General features: G+C 40.4%; 1 protein-coding gene across 16 annotated transcripts in view; it reads left to right on the top strand.

Moving 5' to 3' along the window:
- The first annotated feature begins 3,343 nt into the window (after positions 1 to 3,343).
- The window catches only part of Btbd10 (BTB domain containing 10), a 55,573-nt gene continuing 43,833 nt past the window's right edge, over positions 3,344 to 15,083 (top strand). For 2 of the 16 annotated variants that reach the window (XM_075971932.1, XM_075971927.1), the window contains exons 1-3: positions 3,398 to 3,575; positions 3,822 to 3,908; positions 7,530 to 7,594. The gene's annotated coding sequence lies outside the window, so the exon portion shown is untranslated. Of the gene's footprint in view, positions 3,586 to 3,821; positions 3,909 to 7,529; positions 7,595 to 15,083 lie in introns of all 16 variants that reach the window. The other 14 variants (XM_075971931.1, XM_075971936.1, XM_075971933.1 and 11 more) reach the window with 12 other exon arrangements.

Raw genomic sequence — 15,083 nt, 5'->3', positions numbered from 1 at the left:
TCCTGTTTGCTTTAAAAAAAAACTCTCCCGATCAGCAGCCAGCCTGCTCCCGTAAGAACATCCCATGTGCCTGAGAGAGCAGGAGATAGAGATAGGAAGACTGCAAGGCAAGATGTCAATAAGATAGGATATCAACAAAGCAGGTTAGCTATAAGATAGGAACAGGATGACTGTTGCCAGGCATCCATGCTGAGAGAGGAAACCATTCATGCCCCCGCCTCATTCCGGTCAACCAATAACCACGCTTTTGCTTCTGTAAACTTGCTCTTTGCTCTTCCCTATAAAAAGACCTCCCCCTAGTCTGCAGGCGCGCAAGTCCTCCGAAAGACTTGCTGCCCGCAGGTACCTGTGTTTACTCAATAAACCTCTTGCTAATTGCATCCTGTGGCCTGGTCTCGGAGTGTCCTGGTTCTGGGGTCTTCATCAGAGAGGAAAGGTCCTCTCTGAGGGTCTTTCAATACCACCCTTCTCCAATTCTAGGCTACTTAAAGCTGACAAAATTGACATACTATGTTTATTTGTTATTCAATAAACTCTGATATTGAGAAAAAACACAAATATGTCCATCTGTTACTAACATAGCTCATTTAGCAAAGGAATTAGTTCATTGTTTCTAAATAAAAATGTCTCTTTTTCTATTAAACTCTGGTATTGTGTATTGGTGTTATAGAAAATTTCAAGTATTTGAGTCTTAATCCATGTAGCTAGCAGTTATCATTAGAACAAATCTGTGTTTATTTGAATCAATGGCATTACCTCCTACATACATAGCAGTTCCTCAGAATTTGAAAGACAGTGAACTCCAGGCTTAAGATGATTTGAATGGAATCCAGCGTCGAATAAAGTTCCTATATTTCATTTGAAATCCAACATTATGATTGTTTTCTAAGAAATGACTAGAATTTATACCAGAACTTGTAAATTATACTAAACACACACCTGATTGGTCCACAACAGCTAGGATGACTTTCTGCTATTCTAGTAAGTTCTAGGTCTATTTGTTGGGGATAGAATGAGGCACATGAAACCTACGATATATATGACTATATACAATAACGCGACTGAAGGGGTAGTGGCAGAGTGCTGTCACTGAGTGTTGAGAGGTTTTCTTTAGAAAATGACAGAGTCAGCAGAGCCGGGGCACGCCTTTAATCCCAGCACTCGGGAGGCAGAGGCAGGCGGATCTCTGAGTTCGTCTACAGGACTGGTTCCAGGACAGGCTCCAAAACTACACAGAGAAACCCTATCTCAAAAAAAAAAACCAGTTTCAAGTTAGACATTCTGAGACAGTTTTGAAGAATATTTGCAATTTCCAAGAGAGCAGAATGGTGGCTATTAAAATTTGGTATGCTACATGACGATAGTCTTTGTTTACCTTTAGTCTCTAATAGTTGAGTCCTTCCATGAGAAAAGTATGCTCACTATCCTTTTTTTTTACTTCAAATGCTAATTTCCTCAGCATAAATATTGATTTGGAAAACACTTGACAACACATACGGGACCCTAGGAATTTTTTTCTTTTTTTGTGTGAACTAGAAGGTTTTTGGGTTGTTTATTTACTTAAATAAGATCTTTTTCATTTTTTTTTACATACCAATCAATTTCCCCTCCTTCTCCCTGCCTGTCCCCTCCCCTTTTCCATTTACCCTCTCCTCATCTATTCCTCCTCCCCTCCAATTCCATTCAGAAAGGGACAGGACTCCAGTGGGCCTGCACAAGCATGACACAGCAGGTGAGGCAGGACTGAGCTCCTCCCCTTATGTCAAGGAGGGGCCAGGCAATCCAGCGTGGGGAACAGGTGACCAAAAAATCGCCCACCAGAGAGAGGTCCTGCTCTCACTGTCTTACTAAGAGAGCAAGCTACACACACATGCAGGACCTAGAGGCTCCCTGACTGTTGTTTTCAGCGTCCATGAGCTTCCGAGAGCTCAGAGCAGCTCTTAGAGTATATCTGATAGCAATTAGGGAAGTCACAAATCTGCTTGCAGTTCAAGTACTCTCTCCACCATTGTTAGAAGGAGTCTTAGTGGAGTCTAGATTTAAAACAAAGTTGTTTTTTTTGTTTTTGTTTTTGATGTTCGGAGACAGGACTTCTCTGTGTAGATTTGGAAACTGTCCTCTCACTCACTAGCTCCACCAGGCTAACCTTGAACTCAGAGATTCACCTGCCTCTGCCTCTGCCTCCCAGCGCTGGGATTTACCTCCCTGCTACAAAGGTCCTTTCACAAACCTGTTTCATATCAACAATACCGAAACCACGTCCTCTTCCTCTTTGCTTATGCCTTTCCCACTCTTCAAATTGGGGAACGTCTACTTTTAAGAAGGGGCTCAAATGTCATTCCCTGGTGAAGTTTTTTTTTTCTGTTTTTTGTTTGTTTGCTTGCTTTTGTTTCTTTCGAGACAGGGTTTCTCTGTAGCTTTGGAGCCTGTCCTGGAACTAGCTCTTGTAGACCGGGCTGGCTTCGAACTCACAGAGATCCGCTTGCCTCTGCCTTCCGAGTGCTGGAATTGAAGGAGTGCGCCACCACCGCCGGCAGGTTTTGGGTTTTTGAGACAAGTTCTCACTCTAGCCCAGACTCACCTCGAACTAGCAACAATCTTTCTGCTTCTGCCTCCCCGTTGAATCCTAAGATTCCACGAATTAGTGAGCCCCACCTCACCCGCTGAGGACTTAACAAGTCAGATAGACGAGATCTCAGGAGATCTCAGATCAGCTCCAGGGCTCACTACGGGGAGTACATTCCCTAGCACAGCATAATGGGATTAGTTATTCCTCTGTGGTGCTGAATCCCTGCGGGTGAGAGTTGGGAGTGCCAGAACCTTATCTTTCTCACTGTTTCATCTCTGTGGAGCCTAACATTAGACACCCGGTAGGTTCGGTATTATCGGCGCGTCCCATCCAGGTGACTCTCCAGGTCCCCGAGGTGGCGCCACCGCAGGCGTTTCACCTGGTGCACCGGTTCCCGCCAACAGGTCGTTTGAAATCTAGAGGCGGCGCGGCCGCAGGGGAGCGGAGCGGGTCCCTCAAGACCACCGCCTGCAGACGCCTCGAGCTGCCCGCACCTGCTGGCGGTCCCCCCGGGGGCGACCCTGGCCTTTGCAGACGGGGACGCGCTCCTGGAAGAAGTCTTCCAGGCGCTGCTTTGGCCGGAGACGCTGTCCGGTTTTGCCTAACGGTGACCGGAAGGGTGGGAAGAAAGGGGGCGCAGGGATCTGTGGGTGTCCTGAGACAGGTCCTGGCTGGCGGCGCGGTCGCACCGAACCCACCGCTCAGTCCGGGACCCCGAGACGCCACTCTGCTGGCCCGGGAACCCGGCGCCACGCCCACTGTGGGCGGAGCGTCGTCATTCGCGCGAGAACTCGCCTCGCCTCGCCTCTGCCTAGAGCAAGGTCTCGCGAGAAGCAGCTAAGGAGCCGGCCTGCAACCTGCCGGGGCGGCTCTGGTAGGCGCAGCTGGTGGAGCGGCCGCCTCACACCTAGCACCGGAGGGATCCGGTTGAGTAGGCGGGGGACGCGGGGCGTCGCTCTCGTAGCCCTTCTCCTCGCCCCGCAGTGGACGTCTCAGGGGCCGGCAGGTTGGAGCAGGTCGGGAGCGGGTGTCTGGGTTTGCGGTGGAAGCCGAGGGCGAGGCTGGTTGCTGTGGCCGGGGTCCGGGTGGCTGGCGGCGACTGGAGAAGCGTGGGTGGCGCTCAGAGCTCCCGGCTCGGGCACCGGGTCCGGAGAGGCGGAGAAGGGTGATGCTTTGTGGGTTAGGAGCCCGGAGGCCTTTCCCCAGGGGAAAAAGGCGATCCCTCACACCTCCTTTCCAACCTCCTTTCCAGGGCAGAGTAACCCCGTGCCCCGCCCCTTTCCTGTCATCTTTGGGACACCGCAGCGACAACCCGAAGAGGGCGCATCACAATAGGGCGGTGAGTAAGGCTGCCAGTTTGGGGATAAGGTGGTGGGGAGTCGCCCTCTGGGTGGAGGATGAGACACCTGTAGTGTGCTGCGTGGCTTTATCCTTTAGCCGTATCAACAATGGTAAAGCTTTGTGTGCCCCTAACTTGCCCAGAAAAGGTTCCGATTTATTCTCTGTAAGACACAAGTCTTATCCCCTCTTGTAGTTGGGATTTCTCTTAGCAGTTTGTTAGTGCGGGCCAGTGTGCTTAGGCTCGGCCTTTACCGGATTCCCATTTCTTTTTTTTTCTCTTTGGAAATTTGAGTCTGGGCCCTAACAGAATTACTGTTTCTTGCCCCTTATTGGTATTTGGAGTCCGTGACATGCTAACAACAGTTTTCCACTTTGCACACTTAGTATATGAAATTATTTTCTAACCATGCTTTCCGAGTCTTCGTGCCTTTTATTTAACAGTCTGAAGGAAGCGGTACAGAGTATTGATTGGCAGTTGGGTTTCTGCTGTTCTTCTCTGCCCCGTCACTTTTCTTACTTCCACTTGCCAAATTCGATCAGAGCTTTTCAGAGAGGGGTTTAGGGATGGGTTCTGAATGAAAGAGACTGGAGAAATCGGAATAAAAGATACAATAATAATAAAGTGTGCGAATGTAAAAGCTAAAAGGGTTTCCGTATAGGAATCCAACCCCGGGCTTTGAACCAAGGACTGATACTTGAATATTAAGCAGAAAGCAGTAGAACATAACTTGGAAAATTATTTAATAGTAGATAAAGATTGAGTTAATTAAGTTTTTGAGGAGAGTCATTTTTGAAATTTTATGCTTAATAATTTTCTCTGACATCGAGCTTATTATTTAACTTTTATTCTTCTGAGTGGAGAGAAGGTAAGAAGGGAATTTCACACACTCTGTAGTGTGGCAAAGATCCAGGGCGATAGAGTTCAGAAAGTTCCAAACAATATTTTTGAGTTTCTACACATTTTTTTCACATTCTCAAATTTTGTAGGTGGGCCTATTACCTCCCCTGTGTTTTCCTCCCACCAGTCTGAATTTTGTTCTATTTCATTCTTTCTGTTCTTCAAAGATATGTGTTAATTTTTTTCACTGTTATGTGAAATCACAGAGAACTATGGTGTGCTTGTGGCCTTTTACATCTAAATGGCCTACTGAAGTGTCCAAGTGTTCTGGGAATGCTGTGTATCTCAGAGAACTGGGAATGAGCAACGTTCACATGCCTTCAGGTACCAGACAGATAAGGAGCATGTCAAATGCACCAGAGAGCTGTCTTGTCTGAGAGGCATCAGTGTCCGCATCCACTCGATTAATTGTGTATATGAACGTGGAGTCAGTCTGCATCGTTCTTAAAAGAATATAGGGACTGCAGAATTTTAAATAAAATCTCCTGAAACAGCGTCATGTGTCCCAACCAAACTTAGTTGTGTTTTGATCTTCAACATGTGAAACTATTTTATTTTATATCTGGTTTAAGAGTAGTATTTTAAGTCAGAATTTTATAATTTTATAGCTGGAAGCAAAGGTTTAAATCAACCTATGTCAGCTAATTTGGATTACAAGTTTTAAAAGAATTGGGAAAATGTCAGATCTTATTAAAACTAGTAGGTGGATTTAGTGCACTTTAAATTCAGTGCTCCAGGCCAGGCAGTGATGGCACACGCCTTTAATCCTAGCACTCGGGAGGCAGAGGCAGATGGGTCTCTGTGTGTTTGAGACTAGCCTGGTCTACAAGAGCTAGTTTCCAGGACAGGCTCCAATGCTACAGAGAAACCCTGTCTCGAAAAACCAAAAATAAATACATAAATAAATAAATAAATAAATGAAAATTAAAAAACAAAGAAAAGAAAAGAAAATAACAGTGCTCCAAATTAAACAGGTACTTTATATAGTAGCCTCTCCTTTTCTACACTTTTGCTTTTGTAGTTTATTCCTGGCTTGAAATTATTAGATGGAAAAATCCCAGAAATAAGCCCATATGTTTTAAATTGCATACTGTTCAAAGTACAGTGATAAAACGGAGTTTCTGCCATCATCCCTCCCGGAGCATAAACCACCCCTTTGTCCAAGTGATTGTGACCAGAATGTGCTACCCATGCTTTTGCCAATTTAGTAGTCATTTGGTTATCAGACTGGTTTCTGGTTTCACAATGTGTTCAAGACCCTTTATTTAATGATGGCCCATGGTACTAAAGTAGTGCTGTTCCTAACTCATACATGCCAACAAGAAACCATAAAGTGCTTCTTATATGTGAAAAACATGAACGTTCTGAACTCATAAGGAAAGAAAAACACATGCCAAGGTTGCTAAGATGTGTAACTCTGCGGTTACAAAACTTTTTACCAGGGTATATTGTTACTGCTTTTCTATTTTATTGTTAATTATTGTTGTAACTGTGCCCAAGCAGTGAAGTTTCCCATAGGTCTGTACATGTAAGGAAAAGCATAGAATACCTGGGATTCATTTGGTACTAGTTACAGTTTTAGGCATCTACTGCCTAACTTGGAATATATACTTTAAGAGGGGACTATATTACACATTTTTACTATGGGAATAACTGATGAGAAACTTTTCAGTGTTTAATATTAGATTTATAAATATCTTAAGAGTAAATTGGTATATTTAGAAGGCCACTATTATACTTGTACATATATATATGATTAAGTCCAAGAGACCCTCTACAGTTTGTTTCAGAATTCTAGTATTTATTCTTTGTTGTACCTTACCACATTGTGTCCCTGGCTCATGGGGAGAACCAGAAGGTTGGAAATAGGAGGAAGAAAGTGTGGTGATGCAGACACACTTGTGCTTCTTACTTTCTCGTAAGAAGAATGGATACTTTGGTTAAACTTTGTGCCTAATACATAGCATGACTTAATAGCATTTGTGGAATTGAAGCTTGAGGATTAAAATTCATTTACCCATTAGTAGGAAGTACTTTAATCACATAATCTGCTTCATGTTTTGTTGGACTGTGAGGAATAGGAGTTTTTAGGTCAAACTCCAGTCCCAAGAGATGGGTCTTACAAAGTGAAGAACTTCTTTAGCTTAGTGGTAAAGGCATGAGAGAAACAGTTCTGAAAAGGAAGATGGAGCAGCTAAATACCCCTCTATTCCTGTGCAATTGTACAAACAGGACTGTTTTCCACTCCAGAGTTTATTATGTCTTGTTTAAAACTGCAAAGGACATTGTTTTTTTTTAAGTCAGGACTTTTGAGGAATTTATAGACTAGATTTTCTTCTTTTTAGCAGTCTTTTCAAGCTCAGCTAGGCTAATGTCTCATCAGCCCCCTGCTTCTCTATAGAACAAGAAGTGAAAATAGGAGACACATACTCTGTAAGATGTTCCTATTTGAGAATTAAATTTTTTGGGGGGGATTTGTCTTACATTTGTTCAGAGTGTACCTGTTGGTGGGAGGTGGACTATAACCCCCCCATGTTTCTATAAAGTAGGAAATACTCTTCTTGCAAGTAGCTTTTCACCCCCTCCTTCCACCTCCGGAATGATTTCTCAAATGAGGATTAGAAGAAGGGGTTGAATGTCCTGTCCTCAGTGCCTTTGGTTCTTTTTTGGGTCTCCTGATTCTTAGGACATACATTTTCAATATATTCATCTGTATGGTAGGTTTATCTGAGCAGGCTGGACCTCTATGAGGGAGAAGGAAATGGAACACCTACATGTCTAACTGGGTAAGTTTAATTTACAATTGAAGTGATTTATAATTTGGTCAGTGGCTTTGATTATATTTTTAATCCTCATCTAATGCCTTTGTTTTGTTTCTTTGTTGATTTGAAGTAAAATTATGGCAGAGGTAGGGATGGGGAAAGAAGTAGTTATAGATTTTTGTAACAGAGGAAGCGTTACAAGTTACACATCCCTAATTCCAAAAACTGAACTCTGAAATGCTCTAAAATCTGAATTCTTCTGAGCTCTTTACCAATCTAATGGTGTTTCATGTGTCAAATTACCTTTAGAGAGTGGATATAGGATGTTTATGAAATGTAAATGAACTTTATTTAGTTATTCCCAAGAGAACTTGTATATGCAAACATTCCAGAATTTTAGAAAAATAAATCCACAAATTTGTAAACTAAAAAACACTTTTGGTCCCACGCATCTCAGATAAGGATACACAACCTGTTTTTGAGTTTTGTTTTTCTCTCTTTACTAGAATGTTTATTAGGCTTCAAGCTAAAGTTGCAGTTTCCTTAATATGGCCTGCTGTTTTACTTTGTGGTCCTTGAAACCTTGCTAAGAAGGTAGCAGGCTAGAACTCAGAGGTAGAAGGTGAGCAGTTAGAATTCAGAGATGCTCTCTAGGGAAAGATTAAAAGCTTAGTAAAGTTTCTGTGTGTGCAGTAGGAATACAGTGGGTCAAGTACAGCTTTAGAGTGTTTGCATGTCAGAGTTCTGGATTAGTATTAGTTCAGGTAGAGTCTGAGGGCCCATTCTGAATAGCTCTAGAGTCTGAAACACTTGCCATCCCAAGCATACTTAGCCTCTGTTTAAGAAAGTAAAACATAAAGAGGAAAGAATTTGGTAAATATGCAACCTTACGTTACAGATTCCTGAAGATTGTAGGGTATTGTTGTTGCTTTTATCTTTGCCAATAAAAGCAAAGCTACCTTACTTTATTAATTTAATTGTATTATGTTTAAAAATGTAGTGTACCTGTTTATGTAATAGTGCTGTTCCTTGATATCCGAGGAGGATTAGTGTTAATCACTGCATGAATACAAAATCCTTAGATAGTGAAGCTCTTTTAAAAGGTGGAGTAATGTTTGGGTATAACCTACACACAATAAGTCCTCTGTATACGTTATGTCATTTTGAGATTACTTAATGCTTAATCCAGTGTAAATTCTGAGCAAATACTTGTTCTACTATATTTAGAGAATAGTGACAAAACTAAAATTTTGAGTTCATTAAGTCTGTGGGTTTTGAACATGAGAATACAGAAGGTTGACTACTCATTTTTATTTTTGTGGTAGAAGAAATGGTGGATTAGTATTTGGGGGACATAAAATTGACATTTAGTATTTGGCTGGGTATAAGATGAGCGTCTATCATAATGAGTCACTGCTTAAAATACTACTTGATTAGAAACTATGAATGATATTTTTCTAAAGTCATTTAAAATTGTTGTATTTTATGGTTGTTACCTTGTAGTTTTCGTTTTCTTTTGTTTTTTGAGACAGGGTTTCTCTGTAGCTTTGGGATCTGTCCTGGAACTCGCTCTTGTAGACCAGGCTGGCCTCAAACTCACAGAGATCCTCCTATCTCTGCCTCCTGAGTGCTGGGATTAAAGGTGTGTGCCACTACCGCCCAGTGGTCTTTTAAAATTGTAATCATATTTTTATTTTTGAGTTATCTGGAATCATCTATGTTTGAGTTTAAAGCTCACTGTTAGCTTTTGACATTAAAGTTCCTTAGTCTCTGTAAAAATTTGTTTCCTCACATAAAAATGTGTATTAGACATCCTTGTTAGGGATTTAAGGATGAAAGAGTATTTTAAAATGTTGTGTAAATAGTAGAATAATATAGCAATATAAATTGTTAGCACTTTGCTTTTTCTTTATACCCAGAAGATGCGTATTGGCATTGCTGCTCCTACTATCCTGCCTATCTACCCTGTGTTTTTGAAACATATCCATCAGTTAATATATGTAAATTTTGCCCATCTCATTTAGAGAGGACAAGTTCAAATTTTTATTTACAACCTTGGGCAGTACAATTCTTCAACTACAATTTCAAAAATTTTCTTTTTACTTTACTCCAATAAATATTGAACAGTAGGAAGCCCTTCTTGTTTTTCATGTTGGTATCCATCATTGTCTGGTATTCGACATTCTATATAAATTGAATGCCAAGTAGAAAATAAGAGAAGTAGGTATATTGAACTGTTTTCTAAAAACCAAAACATTCATTAATTTAAATTGTTTTACTTTCCACTTTAAGATTTTTTATTATTATTACCTGTAATGAATAGAACATTTTGGACTTTTTACTTGGGAGACTATGTAAAATGACAACTTAAAAATAACATTTATTTATTTATTTATTTATTTATTTATTTGTTATTTTTTCGAGACAGGGTTTCTCTGTAGCTTTGGAGCCTGTCCTGGAACTTGCTCTTGTAGACCAGGCTGGCCTCAAACTCACAGAGATCCACCTGCCTCTGCCTCCCAAGTGCTGGGATTAAAGGCATGCACCACCACCACCTGGTAACTTAAAAGTAATTAAAAAATTATTGTGGGTTGTACAGGTTGTCCATACCTCAGAGCATATGTGGAGGTCCAAGGACAGCTTGTGAGATTAGTACTCTTTTATACCTTCACATGGCTTCCAGAGTTTTAACTCAGGTTACCAAGCTTATAGTACAAACCACCTTTGTCCACTTAGCCCCCTTGTCATCCTCCTCATCCTCATAAAAATACATTTTAAATCTCGGTTACCTAAGAAAGAATTGCAGATAAAAGTTTGCAACAAGAGCCGGGCGGTGGTGGCGCACGCCTTTAATCCCAGCACTCGGGAGGCAGAGGCAGGCGGATCTCTGTGAGTTCGAGGCCAGCCTGGACTACAAGAGCTAGTTCCAGGACAGGAACCAAAAGCTACAGAGAAACCCTGTCTCGAAAAAAAAAAAAAACACAAATTTACTTTATAAAAATGGGCTGGAGAGATGGCTCAGTGGTTAAGAGCATTGCCTGCTCTTCCAAAGGTCCTGAGTTCAATTCCCGGCAACCACATGGTGGCTCACAACCATCTGTAATGATGTCTGGTGCCCTCTTCTGGCCTGCAAACATATACACAGACAGAATATTGTATACATAATAAATAAATAAATATTTAAAAAAAAAAGTTTGCAACAAGGCCTAGAGAGATGGCTCAGAGGTTAAGAGCACTGATTGCTCTTCTAGAGGTCCTGAGTTCTACCAAGCTTATAGTACAAACCACCTTTGTCCACTTAGCCCCCTTGTCATCCTCCTCATCCTCATAAAAATACATTTTAAATCTCGGTTACCTAAGAAAGAATTGCAGATAAAAGTTTGCAACAAGGCCTAGAGAGATGGCTCAGAGGTTAAGAGCACTGATTGCTCTTCTAGAGGTCCTGAGTTCAATTCCCAGCACCCACATGGTAGCTCACAACATCTATAATGAGATCTGGTGCCCTCTTCTGGCCTGCAGGTTAGAACACTGTATACATAATAAATAAACCTTTTTTAAAAAATTGTAACAAATAATTTTTATTGTTTTCTCATTTTTGGATTGACATACAAAGTACTGACTTATTTTAAAAATATTTTATTTAAGTCAGTTTATTTTACAGAATGTGGGCTTGAATTTCATTTTCTATTGTTCAGAGAGCAAATGGTACCGTCTGCTCCTTTTAACTCATTTGTTCATTTAGAGGGTGTGTGTGTGTGTGTGTGTGTGTGTGCGCGCGCGCGCGCGCGCGTGCTTCTCAGACCCAGGACCTTGTGCTTTGACATCCTAGTAGGCTCTATTCCTGAGCTGCATCCCTAAGCCATGGGACAGCTGCTTATAGAAACCTGTAACTTCTAGTTAAATTAACTGTAGGACATTGTTCATTTCTTTTTATTAAGTTCTCCCAAATTACTAGTTTCCTTTTCAGAAGAAAATATTTATATTTAGTTTATTAGAGACTAGCAGAACTGTCAAACCATAATATTTAAAAGTATTTTAAAATAATTAATGCTCTAAAAATGGGAAGGGAAAACTGAAGCACGCACGGATCAAGACCTCTTAGCCGATTAGGATAGTAAATAATACCTAGAATTAGGAAGTCTGAGCCTACAAAATAGATTGACAGTTTGCTGAGTGTTTTATTCCACTGCCTACTCTGGTGGGTTCCACGTACTATTTTACGAGGTATGTGAAAATGTTTATCATGAAGCAGGAAAGAGACATTAGAGTTAATATTTGTATTGGGTTTGGCTTTTTGAGGCAGGGTTTCTTTGTGTAGCCCTGGCTTTCATGGAACTTCTTCTGTAGACCAGACTGGCCTTGAACTTTAGAAATCTGCCTGCCTCTGCCTCAGAATGCCGCAATTAAAGGCGGGTGCCACCACCACCCGGTGAAAACTGCATGTTTAAGACTAATTCTTAGAACATTTTTTTCATCTAATCTGATGCTTATTGGGAACTAGTCTGTAGCCTTGGTTCCAGGCACCGATGCCTTCAAGGAGTTTTTGCCAAAAACATTAGCATATAGCAACTAAGTGCACACTTATTTATTTGCATTTTTAAGTGCATTGGTGTTTTGCCTGCATGTATGTTTGTGTGAGGGTGTCAGATCCCCTGGAACTGGAGTAACAGAAAATTGTGAGCTGCCAAGTGGGTGCTGGAAATTGAACCTGGATCCTCTGGAAAAGCAACCAGTGCTCTTAACTGATGAGCCATCTCTCCAGCCCCTGACTGTGCATTCTTGTTTCTTATACTAGAATTCTTTGTTTTAAAAGATTGTTGTTGGATTTTTTTTTAAAGTTTTATTTTATTTATGTGTGTCTATATGTTTGTGTCTCTGAGAGTATGCACACATGTCTGTGTGCACATGGAGGCCGGAAAAGAACCTCATTTTTCTGAGCTGGAGTTACTGTTGTTTGTTGGATGCTTGGTTTATGTGGGTGCTGGGATCTAAACTCTGGTCCTCATGATTGTATAGTAAGTGCTTTTAAACAGTGAACCATCTCTCTAGCTCCCAAGGCTCAGAGGTTTTTCTTTCTTTGTTTGTTAATTTAAATGTGAAGCTTAGTGGTTTGGGTGTTTATTCTGAAAGTCGGTATTCATCTATTATTTCTCCTTGACTTTGTTTTTATGTTCCACTTTGAACGTTTTGCTTTCTGGAATTTGGGGGAAATAAAATAATATTAGGAAAGAAAGTTCTTTGTTCTGTTTTAGAATCTTATCTGTCATCTTTTTATCTCTTAGCGTTTTGAAATGCCACCACTTTTTATTTTCTGGGTTTGACTTCTGATGTGTTGTATATTAAATCTGAGAGATGATATAGTATAGTGGGGAAAATACCTCTAAATTTGGCTGTAGAGATGCAGATCCCAGCTTTGATTGGCGATGTAATAGATGCTAAAGCAAGTTACTGAAATCAGTCTTTAATTAAAGGTCTTTGAATATAATTTTTTTCTTTTTTTTTTTTGATTTTTCTAGACAGGGTTGCTCCATAGTTTTTGGTTCCTGTTCTGGAACTAGCTCTTGTAGACCAGGCTGGCCTCGAACTCACAGTGATCCACCTGCCTCTGCCTCCCGAGTGCTGGGATTAAAGGCGTGCGCCACCACCGCCCGGCTTGAATTTAATTTTTTTTTCTTCAAATGGAACATTGCTCAGATTCCTAAGTTATAAAGATATCTAGAGAGTGTTTTTCTGTTACCAAGTGTTTTGTTCCAGGGCAAATTTTATATTGTTTAAAATTAAGAGTGGAAAAATAAATTGTAATATTTTGCTTCTGTGCTGGCAAATATAATAGCTTTCTTTCTGGGTAACATCACATGCTCAGCTTCCTGAATATGATGGTCGTGTCAAACTCCAAGGAAATGGCTATATAACACAGGCACATGTGGCTATTTAAGTTATTTTTAAGACTAAGTTAAAAAGTCCACTTTATCTAGGTATGGTGGCAGAAGTCTGAACTCTGAGTACCCAAGAGACCAAGGCAAGCAAATCACTGAGAGAGGCTAGCTTGAGCTACATAGTAAGTTTAAAGCTAGCCTAGATTATATAGTGATACTTTGTCTAGAGAAACCAAATAAATTTCTTCAGTTGAAATAGACACTTTTTGAGCCAGGTGTGGTGGCACATACCTTGAATCTCATCACATGGGATGAAGAAGCAGGAGGATCTTTGTGAGTTTAATCCCAGCCTATTCTTAGATGGTAATGAGTTACAGGACAGCCAGGGCTATTCCATGAGACACTGTCTCAAAAAAAAAAAAGAAAAGAGACACTATCATTTCCCCTTTTTATTAATTTTTTAAAAAACATTTTTTTAAATTATTTTTTGCATGAGTGTTTTGCCTGCATGTTTGTAAGTTCACTGAATGTGTGCCTGGTACCAGTGGAGGCCAGGAGAGGGTGCCTGCCAAGAAAAAAGCAAAATAAAAGGGGAGGAAAGGGGGAAGGGAAGAACAGAGGATGAATGGAGAGGGACACAGAGGAAAAGAGGCAGAGAATGAGAGATAAGTGAACAAAGTAATTTTAATACAAAATCTATGAAGTAATACTTTGGGTGTGGGGAAATAACTCAGTTGGTAAAGTGCTTGAGTGATATCAGGGAAACCTAGGGCTCACTTTATATCTTTAGTAATATTTTCAGGGGCTTTATATTTACTTTCCTCCCTACAGCTCTCTTTTCTTCCATCCTTCCCTGTCCAAGTGTGTGTGTGTGCATGTGTGCGCACACTTGCGTGTGTGCTCTGAAGATAGAACCTAGACAAGTATGAGCTACATTCAAAGCTCTACTTCTATTTTCTTGATATTTATTGAGCAGGTATTGTAATTAGAAATTGGATTATAGTTTTTCTTATTAGTGCTCTTTTCCATGACTGAACTGTAGGTACAGTTGTATGATAATTCTCTTTTAAGACAAGCCACTATAAAGGCTTCTTATAAAATATTTAGGCTTTGCATTTCCTCTGCTTTAGTGGGTCATATTACATGCCTGCCAGTGTCTTTCATCTTAATTAGTTAATTAGAACATTTTGTAAATGCTTCTATTCAGGTTATACTAAGCTGTACTAGACTGTGGGGACATGAACATGAATTATACTTTGTTCTTGTCCTCAAGGATCTTGTATAATGAGGGACACATGGTAGAAATATTTTACTAGTCTATATGTATTAATCATATGTACATAATCAACAAAACTATACTTAAGCAATTATTAAAGAAGAAAAATTATATTAAAGGAAATTTCTATGACAAAACCATTTCCAAATACTTTGTTTAACTATTTTGTTAATTTATCATGATAAAAACCATATTTAGAAAATTCAAATAACATAAGAAGGGATTCAAAGAAAAATGAGTTTCCCTCTTATTTTTCTACTTGATATTTCTGGACTTTTTATTAAATCCGACTTCCCTGACTTCTCTAAAGTTTGATGTTGTGTGTCAGTAGTGGCTCCAGTACTTCATGCGCTGTGTGTGT

Source organism: Microtus pennsylvanicus, chromosome 5 (genome assembly GCF_037038515.1).
Source record: "Microtus pennsylvanicus isolate mMicPen1 chromosome 5, mMicPen1.hap1, whole genome shotgun sequence".
NCBI lineage: Eukaryota > Metazoa > Chordata > Mammalia > Rodentia > Cricetidae > Microtus > Microtus pennsylvanicus.
This window is presented reverse-complemented; position numbering and strand designations above follow the sequence as displayed.